The sequence below is a fragment of the Lagopus muta genome, chromosome 1, assembly GCF_023343835.1.
Source record: "Lagopus muta isolate bLagMut1 chromosome 1, bLagMut1 primary, whole genome shotgun sequence".
Lineage (NCBI taxonomy): Eukaryota > Metazoa > Chordata > Aves > Galliformes > Phasianidae > Lagopus > Lagopus muta.
The window spans coordinates 180,646,827-180,661,918 of record NC_064433.1 but is presented as its reverse complement, the minus strand read 5'-3'; the positions used below and the strand labels follow the sequence as shown (position 1 = coordinate 180,661,918).

At 37.8% G+C, this 15,092-nt stretch overlaps 1 long non-coding RNA gene across 2 annotated transcripts; it reads right to left on the bottom strand.

Moving 5' to 3' along the window:
• Positions 1-8: 8 nt before the first annotated feature.
• Positions 9-12,403, bottom strand: LOC125695537 (uncharacterized). Of its 2 annotated transcripts, XR_007377985.1 has the most exons (5): positions 12,166-12,403; positions 11,932-12,001; positions 4,325-4,453; positions 3,490-3,606; positions 9-60 (listed from the first exon to the last, which is right to left on the bottom strand). It is a non-coding gene; the product is annotated as an uncharacterized LOC125695537 (long non-coding RNA). The 2 variants fall into 2 exon arrangements; XR_007377982.1 differs by lacking the exon at positions 4,325-4,453.
• Between the last annotated feature and the right edge of the window lie 2,689 nt (positions 12,404-15,092).

Genomic DNA, 15,092 nt, shown 5'->3' with positions numbered 1-15,092 from the left:
ACATTTTACAGCATTTGCTGTAATTGAATTTTATTGTTTCTTGAAATAAATAGATGGAACCTGTAAAAAAATACTATTTTGAAGAATGACTGCAGTTATTGAGTTCTACAATAGTAAAATTATTTTATTCTCCCCTTATATTACTTTATTACTTCATAAAATGTGGTACCCAGTTATCAAAGTTCAATAGCCTCTGACCGGGCTCTTTCAGATGTTTCACACATTAAGAATTTAATATGTAAAACAAAGTCTCCTTACGTGAAGATGTTTGACGGTACACAGCAATTTGATTTAGCAGAGTGATGGGCAATGTGCTTAATTCACAGTGTAAATATAATGCATTTCAAAGAGTGCAATTGCAAGATGCAGCTGAATCACAGTACGTTTGTGATCCTTATTACCAGTCTCAGTAATGTGCTTACTGTAATGACACTGGGTGTCCCCAGTCCCCAGATAGTAATATACAGGTTGAAACCAAATCAAGCCCTTTGCTCTCTCCAGATCTCTTATTTATTTTGTTTCTCTGCAGCACTAATTTATTTTTTATACTTACTGAGAGGCTAAAGGATGTATGCACTCCCCATGTTCATCTGAGTAGCAAAGGAATACGTTTTGCACTCTTACTTACTCGGGGACAGTCATTTACACAGCTGGTTGATCCACTGATTTAGCCAGCTCATCCAGCATGGTGGATGTCACCTCCAGTCCCATCTGTGTGAAGTTTATAATTCTTTGCAACACCCCTGTCAATCAGTCACACCGTATGTTCCTCATGAGTATACCCCCCTTGCCCACGTCCTCAGAGCTTCTTCCACTGTAGAGGTTCATTGACTTGTCACACCAATACCAAGTACTAAATATCCTGCTATCTCTATTGCTGGCAAACTGGGAAGCAACTCGGAGGTTTTGTCTAGCCAACATAATTTTGCTCATAATGGGAAGAAACTGGTTAGAAGTAGAAAAAAAAGTGGAAAACAAAAACCCAAGAATCCAGTTCAAAAGTAAAAATGCAATTTGTTTTTTGAGACATCAACAACCTTATTTTTCTGTTTTTTAAATCCTGATGTTTACATTCACAAATGTAAAATCTATTTAAAGATTACCTCTGTAGCACTGTGGCTCTCTAACATACGTGATTGGATCTTTGTATGTTTTGAGATATTTTTTCCTTGCGTCAACCAAGAAATACAAATAATATGCATTTAAAACATTTTAATTTTAGTTCTTCCATCATAGCAAAATATTTTCCCTGTCTGTAAGCTGTTTTATGTGTGACTTAATATGCAATATTATTCTTAAATCTTAACCAATCCATATAAGGATACCTGTTTTCCATAGAAATACATGCTTCACTGTAGGTCTAAAAATTAACATAAGGAAGAAACAAATGACTTCATTTATTCATGCAGTGATTCAACAGTTCCTTTCAGAAGCTTGGACACTTCATAATGAAACACAAATTTTGCATGTTTAATATCTAAGTAGAGTTTGAACTTCTGGATACCTTCTACACCTTCAGGAGGAACAGATGATTCTTTTAAGGATGTGAAATTAAAACTAATGTCATCAGCCCCTAAAACATTTTTATTCACAATACTTATTTGTAAAAATTGGAGAAAGGAGCTTAACAGAAACACACACCTTCTTCTACCTTCATGTGCTCTTTACTTTAATGTGTTTCTATTAGTAATGAGGGCTACTCACGATTTCTGTTTTAATTTTCTCTTGATTACCAATTAAGAAGAGCACTGTACTTCCTATATCTTTCAAGTAATAACAAATCAGAATACGTACAAGCACTACTGAGTCCAAATATTTCAAACCAGTGCTGTCTCTAGCACCTAAATGCCATGGACACCTTTGTCATCTTTGGTATTCCAAGAAGAAATGTCACAGGTAGTGATGTGAATTTTGAGAAGGGGAGAGAAATCCTCTCCTTAGGGCCAGCTAAATATATGAGAGTTGTGGGCACTCTCATATGTAGTTGTGGACACAAAATAATGATCTCTCCAGATGGAGGTATTAGCAGGCACTTTCAGAGACATCAGTGAATAAAAGTACAGTCTAGTTGAACTAAATTCTAATTCTGATTTCTATTCAGGATAAGAGCTTCCCACGTATATACACAAGTAATTGAAGATAGTGCCAAATAAATGGGAAAAAAGTGCACTGAAATTAGCAGAAGAGACAGTAACACAAATGCTAAGGACAACTGTTTGTCCTCCACAGAAGTGCACAGAAGACTCTTTACAAGTGAAGCTTACAGTACACTTTTTATTTGTAAGTAGTTGTGAGAGTAAAACCATATGTTTTAAAAACATTTAGGAAAGGAAGTATGATTTTAAAGCCCTGGCTTTTTCTTGCCAACCACACTCATGCTATTTATGCAGCTGAGCTTGTTAAAAAGCATTTTCTCATCTCTATTGCAAAGTCTTGAGAAGAAGTGGGAAAATCTAGATGTCTGATGCATACAGTTTCATAGGGAGTGCTACTAGCAAGTGATAAGGTTGATCTTAAGTTTTGAACTAACAATAAAACTACTAGATTTTAAGAATATCTTAGTGAAACCTAGCAAAGTGCATGTTTTCCAGTGTTAAATTATCTGACACAGAAACAAACATGCCATTTTTCTGTTTCAAAGAAATACAACGTAAAAGTGTCTTGCAAAAAAGTTACTGCTCCATACGCACTGAATTCATGAGGCCACTGGGAGAGCTGGAGCACTTGCCCTCTTAAGGAGAAGCTTGGGAATCAGGAGCAGAGAGAGCTCTGGGACAATATACCAATCAGCCACCAACGTGCATGGAAAGGTCATGGAGGAGCTGGAGCCAGGCTTCTCACTGCAGTGGAGGTCAGGAAAGAAATGGCAATGGGTATTAACTGGAACAAGAGAGGTTGAGCCTGAATATAAGGAAAAGCATTTTTTCTCCATGAAGATAGTGAGGCAGTACCACAGGCTACCCAGAAAGGTTGTGCAGTGTCTGTCTTTGGGGGTTTTCAGTCTCAAGAGGGTGAAGCCCTGAGCAGCTGAGTCTGATCTTATTTCAAATCTATCTTTAGTGGATTATCATGCATTTATTTTGGGTTTTCTCAATCACATTCAAATTTATTTATGACTGTTTTCACAGTATCAGTTGATCTTCAGTTACTGTGAAATACTAGCCAGAAACTGATACAGAAATAATAACCAGCTAATACATTTTGCAAATGCAAATGAATTTTAAGGGGATTCAGACTTAACATCTCTGGATAGTTTTAACAATTCAAACATACATTCAATATACTAGGCCAGGTTGGATGGGGCCCTGGGCAGCCTGCTCTAGTATTAAATGGGGAGGTTGGTGGCCCTGCATGTGGCAGGGGTTTGAAGATTCATAATCCTTGAGGTCCTTTCCAACCCTGGCCATTCTGTGATTGTACCATGATATATTTTGTACACTGCAGTGCTTTATATGAACATTAACAGCATTTTCAGCAGTTAGTACAGACCTCATTTCCTCTGCCATTCTCTGTCATTCTTTTCATGCTTGCTTCTGTTCTATAGATGTCCTCTTGTATCCACTTCCACAAAAACAGAACAGCTTCTATTCCTCTTTCTCACAAGATCTGCAGACACAGTAATACAAACACATGAGGGCCAGCATTCAACTGCAAATATATGGGATAGATTACAAAGATTACTCCCACAGAATCCCTCATAAAAGTACTCAGTCTCAGTGTCATCTGACTCTAAACACCAAGCCCTGCTAACATGGCAGCCGTGGGAAGAAATGAGAATAAAACAGATCTTTAGAAAATAATTTCTCAGTATATCTATCTCTGCTTTTATATCTCTGAAAATCATGTTTTTCTTGGTATTCGACATTTTCTGTACCAGTAAATACCAAGAAGTGACATTTTTGTCTTACTTGTTCTTCTTTCCTCTGCAGGCAGTATGCTCTGATTCACTGCAGTGATAAAGAGCATCTGCTATTAACTTGAGTTGGTTAGTGAGGTTAAAGTTTTATAGAAAAGTAAAATTAGAAATGTATCAATTAACAGGAGAAGATTGACCAGGGTTGTGACTTTGATTCAAAATGCTTGCTCATTTTGGCACTGAAACAATATTACTGAAATAATATCAGTATCAGAGACTATGCCCATGTTACACTGTGTCGTGTGGAGGCTTGACACAGTCAAATTTATAAAAGCAGTCAAGCAGAAGCTGCAAAACAGTAAAAGCCAATCAAGTGGGAAAAGCAGCTCAGCTTACATTTGTGAGTAGGCAAAGATGTAGCTTTCAGCATCCTAATCTAGCACTCCCACATACTTTTCCTTAAGATACCTCCTGTTTCACTGCTGCTTCAGGCTGAGGTGTTCCTGGTCAGCAGCAAGAACAGAAGCAGTCATTGGAAAGTTCAGTGTGGGTATCTTCCTGACCTTCTCAATTTCTTTGCATCCTATCACTCGTCACCTGAGAAAAGAGATCAACACCTTCCTCACTACAACCTCCTTTAAGGTAGTTTTAGAGAGCGATGAGGTCTGCCCTCAGCCTCCTTTTCTCAAGACTAAACAATTCCAGTTCCCTCAGCTGTTTCTCGTATGTCTTGTTTCCTAGCTCCTTCAACAGCTTCATTTCTCTTTTCTGAACATATTCCAACAACTTTCTTCTTTTAGTGAGGGGCCCAAAATGGAACACAGTACTTGAGGTGGAGTCTCACCAGTGCTGAGTACCAAAGGGCAATCACCTCCCTATTCCTTTCGGTCACACGACTTCTGAACCCTCTTGGCCTCATAAGCATACTGCTGGCTCATATTCAGCTGGCTATCAGACAGCACCCTCAGCTCCTTTCTCCTGGTCAAGTTTCCAGTCACCTTTTCCCTGAGTCTGTAACACTTAATGGGGTTGTTGTGACACAAGTGCAGCACCCAGCATTTATCCTTACTGAGTGCGATCCAATTGGATGCAGCCCATGGAACTAGCCTATCCAGATCCCTTTGCAGAGCCTTCCTTCCCTCAAGCAGGTCAACACTAACACACAGCTTGGTGTCATCTGCAAACTTACTCAGTGTGCACTTAATCCATTCACCAAGATCACTAATAAAAGCATTAAACAAAATTGTCCTCAATAAAGAGCCCTGGTGAACCACATTTAAATCCATTCATGACTCCCTGTGCCAGGCCATTCAGACAGCTTTTTACCTAACAAATAGTACATTAGTCCAAATGATAAACAGCCAGTTTCTCCAGGAGAAAGCTGTGGGAAGTAGGGATGCTGAAACAACTGACAAAGTAACTTGACATGCCAATGAGTTAAATGAATAAAATGCATTGGAACCTTGGATGAAACTACTAGTTTGATATTGATCTAGTTTTGTACCCAGAATGTTCTCATTATTGAGATGGCAGAGATCCATTGTAGTAGAATACCTGTGGGACTGAAATAAAAACTATGTTCAATACCTGCTTTTTCAGTTGTAGCCACATTTTTCCACAAAACGGTAAATAGACGTTGGAACAATGGAACAATGGAACAAAAACTAGTGACTCTTTCCCAAAGGCCCTACATCATATGAGAAAAGAACACAATGGACATATACACAGGTGAGTTCAAGAAAGAAAATGATACTTGGTATTGCTGCTAACGGGTACATGAATGGCCTAATTCTTGTTGTTTTTTTTTTTTGTCAGCTGAAGCCAAGAAAACCAACAAAGTAACTTGACATGCCAATGAGTTTTGTCAAGCAGGAGTTCCCTTTATTACAGCTCTGGGTGCATGGGGATCATTCCCACCAACGTGCACATCAAGAAAAGAAGTGACTACATATTTAAAGACATAGCATCTACATATTCATTACATTCCAAGGACACGGGCAGAAATAACATCCCTGGTGGTCGTGGGATGAAGGATGAAGTCATTTGCACTGTAAGTTTCCACCCTTTTAAGGGCAGTAGCCCAAACTGGTTCCCACGGATGTTATGTTGAGCTAAGGCACCTGTTTTGCCCTCTTATCTTCAACACCAGGACATCGATTCTGCTTCCTTATCTTCACTTGACCACAACCTCCGTGGCTCTTCTGCATTCTGTTCTGGAGCTTGCACTTACACAAGCCTCCATCCTTCAGTTTATATCTGCTCATGTTGTGCAAAAGGCTGTTCTCACAATATAGAAAAGTGGTTCTCATGATTCAGTAGTACCAAATGTTTTGTTGAAGTCCAAGTTAATGACATCGACAGCCTTTCCCTTGTCCTTCCTGTGGGTCACCTTATCACAGAATAAAATCGGGTTAATAAAGGTATAAACAGAAGGGATGAATCAGTTCTGTTTGCCTTTGTTTCTATGAGAAGGAATTATTTGAGTTTTTAACTATCTCCTGGATTACCTAACTGCCAGAGCACAAACTCTGAATGTACTGTTAAGCATACTTTCATTTGGTTTTGGTGAATTGCTTCATTTTGTCCATTTAATATATAAACGCAAAAAGGGTCAATCCAGCTCAGTATTACACCTTTTAGGAATGATAATAGGAGATTACATCTAGGGAGAACAAGAGTCTGATGAGTTTTTGACTGATGGTGCCTGCTTTAACGATCTTATGCAATAGCAAGTTCCAGATGTTCAGTAACCACTCTGTCAGAGATGTTTTCATTTCCATGTTTTAAATCAGACTCCTACAAGCCTGACTGAATGCCCTTTAGTTCTAATACTGTACAGTTTGGTACATAAGAGTTATGCAAGATTAGCCTTCAAGATATTGCAAATTTTAGTTTTATCAGGTTCTTGATCTCCTGTTCTCCAAATTTCTCATTTGATAGCTGGCCATTTATTTAATCATTTTGACTGCCCTTCTGCTTTCTTTCCCTAGTGACATTACATCCTTTCTGTGGATGTGGAGAACAAAATTGTATGAAGTACTCAAGAATTGAATGCAAGAATGTTTTGTACACTGCCAAAATCATGTCCTCCACTGTGTTCTCAATATGTATCCTGATGATGCCTAGCACTTTGTTGACTTCTTTTGGCTGCCAGAGTATGCTGAGCCTGTGATTTAAGATCTATTCTTGTGGAATTCACTCTTACTCTTATAGAATACCCCATTTACTTCCAACTCCAAACGGCAAAAAGAATGTGAACTTAGAGAAATAAATCTGACATGTTTGTAGATTTTTGCCCCCGCTGTCTTAGTGGTAGTGAAAAAAGTACTTTAGAAGTGCATACTGTCCTCTAACATTATCAAAATACAAGGATTGATTTATCTTATTGTGCAATTTTAGTTGCACTGTTTCTTTTTCACTTACAGGAAAGGAATAATAACAGGAAGATCAATTTCCCATTCAAAGCTAACATGACAAAAAACCCCATAACCATGTGGCTAAATAAGATACAAGTTAAATTATAGTGTATATGATGTGCTGTCCACAAGATAGATGTGTGGATTTTTTTTTTTTTTAATAAAGCTGTGTGAATAACTGATACTTCTGTGTAGTCAGAACAAGAAAAATATGAAAAAAAAAAAAAATTGACCTGAAGATTTCTGTATTTGTCTTTCTTACTAAAGGAAAAAATAAAAGTAAAAAAAAAACAAACAATAAAACCACAACATATCTCAGGTACTTTTAAAAGAGAGCTAAACAAAGAGAATCTAAACAAATCCATTTAAAAATCTTTGGCTTTGGTAAGATGGTTATTATCAGTCCAGTAGGTTGTTGGAAAGTCTTTCAGAAGGAATCTATTATGCTCTGAGGTGCTGACAATGCAGTGCACTGATCGTCTTCACCTGATATTTTTGGCTTTAGTTAGAATTATATGTCTTCTGCTCACTGAATTGAAACCATATTTTTCACTGAAGAAGATATTTGTCTAAACATTTGCTTAGCTCTGAGTTTTCTCAGATTTCACAGTAATAAGTCAAGAAGAAAATTCTAAACATTAGTCTTGTATGTTCAAAATGCTTCAAAAGCAAAGCAAATTAATACTTACATATTTCTAGTATCTAACTAAGCAGTTTTGCTTGCAGGGTTTATAGTAACATTTTCAAATATTTATCCCAAATTTGAAAGTCATTTGTCAATTTCAGTGCATTCATTTCCAGTAGTTTGTTAAACACAATAATTTAGTCCTCAAATGCAATGCAATGAAAAATCATTGGTATAAAGGAATATAAAATTATTAGTGAAATCATCAGTCGATATTAAAGATCAGTAATGTCAGCAAGCTCATTAAAAATAGTCACAGATTTGAAAGACAAAATTGTCTTTCAATATTTCTCATGCATGAAGCGCAGCTGAAGTTTGTAAATTAATTCTTCAGACAATGTATGTGACAAAATAGTAACCACTGCTAATTGTCTCCCAATCCAATCTCTGTGTAATGACAGTTGGTATCCCTGCTCCAATCAAATATCAGTAGGCCACCCAAAATGCATACAACAATAGTAGGTTTCTCCCTTTAAATTCCATGCCAGACACTATTGATTAAAACTGTGAATGAGTGAGCACAGTGTTTATGAGAGTTATCTGTGAAAATAAAGTGAGCAGTTATGCTGAAATTGTGCAGTAATTATTATCATCTCGCCCACTTCATTCTTAGAGAATTGAAACTGGTTGAATGCTATTGACTAAGGTCTATGACTCAAGCCTGGCTCTGAAACTCAGACGGTGTTTTTAGGTTATTAAAAAATTGAAAGACAATTGAGACAGGGAACTCCCATGTCCTGTTTACCTAGGCAATAAGAGTAAGGTGTTTCACAGACATTCAAAAGCAGAAAAGACTTTTCAGTGAGTCATGGGTGGATTTTCCACAACTGCTGATAAATAATAGTTTGAAGCACAAAACAACCTGCAGAACTCTTAAATGAGCTGTATGCCAAAGGAGCTTCAAATTAGTGATTTTAAGTTCACAGTCATTCTGTTTGAAGCATACAAAGCTAAACTTTGCCCAGACACAACAATGTGTTGGTATTTTCTCACTGTAAATCCTTTAGACAAGTGATTTAATTTACATATGTTACATTATGCTAGAGCCTTCTTTATCAAGGGTCTGTATGCAAGTAGACACTTCTCTGACCAATTTCTAAATCTCTTTGAAAAGAGTCACTAAATGGTTTAAAAAAAGAAAGTTTGGAAGATATTGTTCATTTATTTATGTTAGTATTTTCAAACAACATATACTGTTAAATATGCAACCACTTACCTCTCTGCTTACTAGAATTGCTCTAGAATGCCAAGACTAGATAAGTATATTTTTCTGATTAAATAAAAGGTGTGTTTTCAAATACAGTCCTATATGATTAGATATATTGTCAGAGCTAGCCTGATAAGAATGTTGGATACTTCTCTTTCTCTCATTGGACTAGGCTTTGCAGACATTGAAGATGTATCAGGGGGAAAATCCTGCTCAGTTAGCCCCAACCCCTTCTATTTTTCCTTGGAGCATTCTGTTTACAGAAAACATTTTCTGTTTCTATAACAGGTTATGACTGGAATCTGGTGATTCATCTGATTACTTTAATCCAGATCATCTAATTTGTAGGTGATACCACAGAATTAGCATTCTTTGCTGATAGCAATGAAGCCACAGAGATGCTAGTATTTCTAAGTAGGTGCTAAGTATCAGAAGATATTTGTTAAAAATGTTTGAGTATTGTCTGACTCAGACTGAAAGCAAACCAAGCCAGACCAAATCAAACAAAGTCCTCGTAAGGGGCAACTTTACTTGTCAGTCAGCTTTATAGAACAGCTTTATATTCTGCTTTATAGTCAGCTTTATAGGCTGTTGAATTCCTGTATCTTGATTAACAAAGGACAGTCTTCAGTGTTAAAATATTGAACCTCTACAGATCTAGGTTATATCCCAAATTTGAGCTTCCAGAACAGATACACCTACAGTTAAACGAAGAAGAAAACATAAGCTGAATTATTTATTCTAACTCAAGCTGAGTTTGTTACATTTTCAACAGGGAGGATCAGTCTTGCTTTTTTTATAAGAAAAGTCTTATCTTTATAAGGAAAACGCAATAGATACTAACAGTTGCAGAGAAGATCGGATTGCAAAATAAATAAAATTGTTGGAGTGTTTTCCTTAATGCCTCACTTCTATCATCAGTGCAGACATGGTCTTTACTGTTCCTATAATTCACCTGAGCCTCAGGATTTCTAGTATGAATGATATATTTTTACTGGGAAAGCATTCCTTGGTTCTACCCTTCCTATTTTTCAATAGGAATTCTATTCCAAGATTCCAATTCTATTCCAAGAATTAGGCCATTCATGTACCTGTTAGCAGCAATACCAAGTATCATCTTCTTTCTTGAACTCACCTGTGTATATGTCCATTGTGCTCTTTTCTCATATGATGTAGGGCCTTTGGGAAAGAGTCACTAGTTTTTGTTCCATTGTTCCAACGTCTATTTACCGTTTTGTGGAAAAATGTGGCTACAACTGAAAAAGCAGGTATTGAACATAGTTTTTATTTCAGTCCCACAGGTATTCTACTACAATGGATCTCTGCCATTGTATATCATCTCAATAATGAGAGCATTCTGGGTACAAAAGTAGACCAATATCAAACTAGTAGTTTCATCCAAGGTTCCAGTGCATTTTATTCAAGTAATTTTTAAACTTCATACGAAAACTGTCTGTCAGGGAAGTTTTGGTATAGTGCAGAAGAGATAAGTTAACAGAAACAGGCTAGGGAATAACTGCCTTTTCTACCTGGGAAAAGAACTGAAAGAGAAAAGGAAACATGGTTGAAGTCAGCCTTCTAAAAAGTGACCATTAAAACAAAGGTGAGCCATCTGTTAAATAGAGTTACTCAGAATGCACATTTTTTTATGGAAAAAAGTCCTTATATTGTAAGGTCCAACTAAGTAGTTAGTTGGGGAGACAAGGGCATTTCTATTATACATTCATCTGCTTTCCACATAAAGTCCGTAAACAAAAAAAGTGCTCTAACACTGAACAAAAATTTTCAAGATTTACACATTTTACACAAGGTGGGATGCTAGAGAGGCCTGCAGTAAGAAATGTGCAGAGCTAGAACAGGAGGGAGTATGTTTTCTAACTAGGCAATGTCCTATGACCTGGGCATTAAGAACACAGGGCAAAGAGAAGATGAGACACTGTAAAGCAAAGATGAGATAACAACGTGCTCCATTCATAAATGGGATTTGATTAATTCATATGGGAGGATGATTCTCTTGAGGCTAAGAGAGAAAGATCTGATGGAATTAATTATTTTTTCTCCTTACTGGAACAATGCTAGAGGGTGTCACAAAATACAAGCATAGCCACAGATGAGCAGAATCAATACAGCAGTCTTACTCGTTGATGTATGTATGTATGTATGTATTTTTCTCTTTCCCACAAAAGGAACACAAAGAAGGAAAGTTGATTTGTGGCTTGAAATCTTTTCCCCATGTGTTTATAATTTCCCCTCTGCATTTGTCTCGAAGGACTGGTTCTAGTTATATGGAATCATGTATGTTCTAATTGTAACTCATGGCAGAGGAGCATGTTAAAAGCAAGACTTTCTTTCAGAAATATATATCTCAAGAAAGTCTGCTTAGTTAGATACATTACAATAGTTTCCTAATTTATTTCTGCCGTAAAATAACTACAACAAAAACAATCAGGACAAAATACAGTGTAATTGTATTTTCTATTTGTAGCCTCCATGAAGATAACAAATAAAGTTTAAGAGTGGGAAACCATTACAATTAAAGGAGAAGCAAAATGATATGAGAGGAGACTACAGCCCCAAATTTGGAAAGGTGATATATCTGTAATCCCAGATGTTCTGGAGCTGGTCCATATCATGTCACAAAATGAAATGAAAAGTCTGGTAAGCACAACACATGATTCATATCCTGGTACTGGACTTGAAACACACACAAATAAATAGAATAAACAGAAACATTTTGTAAAACATTGGACCCTGCTTTATGAGGTACCTTGAATTTGCTTTGTTGTGTCCTCCACTGGAATGAGGTTTTGCATTCCAAGGATGAATATAATTACTGTCTGTTGGAAAGCAAGAACATTTTTAATAGGTGAATATCAAACTCACATCACCAGCTGCCGCAAATTAATGATAAAGAAAGGAAGAATAGCAGCCAATTTTAAAGCAGCAGAGCAGCTGTTGAACTCTACATAGCAGTTCCTACATTGTCAAGCTAGCTACTTACCTCAGCACACGTTGCAAATAGTTTTAAGTCCAGCAAGTGCTCTCTTCAGGTCTACACTTTGTGAGTAAGCTTGGAAAACAAGTGCGGATTCAACTCAGGACACAGCCCAGAGTTCAAATCCAAGTATCCAAGATTGAGTGCTCATGGAAAACAATTTACCTATATAGGCATTTGAGCAGTGTAAATACTGCCCGCAGGGATGAGAATGTGTGGCCAGAGGTAATATTAAACTACTGACTCAAGGCTGTGTGCTGTCCTCTGCCTGTGGGAGCTGGGCCACAAGTACAGGTTAATCATCCCACAGTGACTCTGGCTAACAGAAGCGTACATTTTTGATAAGTCAGAACTTCTTTCCTGAGGTTACAAAGATTCCAGGATGAATCCTCATGGCCAATCATCAACTCAGAGATACAGCGTTTCAAAAATCTGCTTCAAATGCAGAATTCAAGATTTGATGGAGTTGAAAAACTATATTAGATACTAATAACTATTACAAAGCCTTAGAATGAGTGATACTAGAAATAGCAGAGATTACAAAGATTTCTTTTGTTTTCTATTTGATTACTTGATGATATAAATCTATGTTATAGTTTTATTTTGAGTCTCTGTAGTACAATTAATGGTGGCTGTAGATGACATTTAAAGATTCTGGATAAAAAGCGATACTTCTTTTAAGAGAAAACTGATGCCTGAATATAATATTACTAATATTTTTGCTGTTCTTAGTCCTGAACAGAAGGCCATAAAGGATTAAACACATCTAGTGTTAATGTTAATTCCCCCATACATCAGCATTACAGGGTAAGATCTAGACGATTTCAAAGGGTATCATGAAAATTTGAAAGTGGAAAAGGACAAAAATCTGAAATAGGAGGAAGATTTTTCAGAGTTTCAGTAGTTCTGTAGAGAGCTGGAGTTTACAGCTGCACAAGAGGGCTTTTATTGGTTATTAAATACTTTTTCTTTAGTTCAGAATTTTGCTTGTTCATCTTAAAAAAATATATATAAGTATATATTTTATATAGAAGTAATCCTAAATTTGTGTAATATCACAGTTCACAACTATAAGAAATATATTTAAAGGTACTAGAGGCACATGATCTTTCTTGACTAATACAGTTTATCAGTCATTAATTTTCCATCACATTTGAAATAGGATTGAGAACTGCATTTGCTAGATGAAGAAGATATAAGATTAACAGACCATGTATAAACTTGTTTGCATGAATTTTGTAAGAAATTTGTAACAACTACTTCAGAATTGTAACAGGATCTTTCCTATCACAGACTGGAGAGTTATTTTTCTAGAAGAAAGAGAATGACTGTGACTGTAAACCCTGAAGAAAGGAATTATAGGATTTTTAGGGCACATTCACTCCCATGGGTTGCCACCAAGTGGGATCACTGTGGGTCTCCTCATCTCTGTTGATGGTTTTACTGTTTACGGATGTGGAGTGTGGTGAGAATGGAAAGCAGATTCCTGGCTTTCCTATTAATTCAGACTTCATTTGGGGAAGGAAGAAATGAGCAAACTTCATTTTTAATGTTTCTTAGTAGGGTTAGGAAGGAAGGATGTAATATTTAGACACATACATAAATCTTTTTTAAAATCTGCACCAGAGGGCAGTGGGCATGGAACAGCCTGCCCAGGGCAGTGGGCACAGCCCCGAGCTGCTGGAGCTCAGGGAGTCTTTGGACAGTCATACTGTCTGATTTTTGGGTAGTCCTGTGTAGAACCACGAGCTGGATTCAGTGATCTTTAAGGGTTCCTCCCAACTTGGTATATTCCATGATTAACAGAAAAATTAGGAAAGCCGTAATTACTGAGCACCGTGGACTTCTCTCCATGCTATCCTTTGGATGTGGAAAGCTTAGTAGTTTTATTAAGTCTCTCGTAAATAAAATACTTGCCTAATTCATGCAGTAAAAAAAACAATAATAGCCTTGTTCTGACAGGAAGGAGACAATTCAGCAGCTACGTGCCCCCGCTAGAAAGGAAGGCTAAAATTAAGTCCAGTTGCAGGGAAACTCAGGCCTGTGCATCCAGAAGGCTTTCATCTGGATCAAGCTACCTTTTCAGTCTGTTCAGCTGCACTTGTAAAAAATTAGAAGTGGGGAAAGATAACGGTCTGAGAATGGAAGGGAGCATTTTCAGCAGGGCAGGGGCACACTTGGCCAAGACCAACAGACTTTTGACACCAATTGCTCTGCAAAGGGCACTTCATGCAGGATACCAGCAGTTTTGCACATGCAAGCAAAAGAGGCAGATCTCCCTGTTACCCACAGGGGTCAGGAATGGAGATGGAGCCTGCAGGGCAGCAGGAGCGACTGGGATGGTCTCAGACCCCACAGCAGGGCAGGTCAGGGGGGCTCAGGACGGCTCTGATTTATGGGCTGTCTGGAGAGGAGGGTTGGGGTGGCTCAGCTCCTGGCAGGCCCCACAGGAACTCACAGAAGCTTCCAGAAGGTGCTGCAGCCAAACCCAAACCAAACCACAGCTATGTGAACTGCTTCCCAACTGGCCTGTGTGGAAGTCTGTGACCTACTTACAACACCACGGCACAGAAACTCACCTCCTACCTGATTTATTTCCAAGAATCATGCCTTGGCATTTTGCTTCTTGTAAAGAGTGAGAGACAGCTCATGTCCTGGACAAGCTGTGATGAGGGAGCAGCCCACAGCTGGGCAGAGCTCAGTGCTGGGTCTGCAGCAAAACCCCACAGCTGGGGCTCCTAAGCTGCAGCCCTTTATGGACAGGTGCGTTTTGAAACAAAGCTTCATCAGCTGCAGGGAGAACACTGTCCAAAGATCTGTGCATACAGTATGGCACAGCATGAACCCCACTAAAAGCTATGCAAAATAATAATATGAAAGCATGAGCACCAATTTTTCTTGTAGAGAAGCAGGGGAAAGGTAGTAAAGGAGGG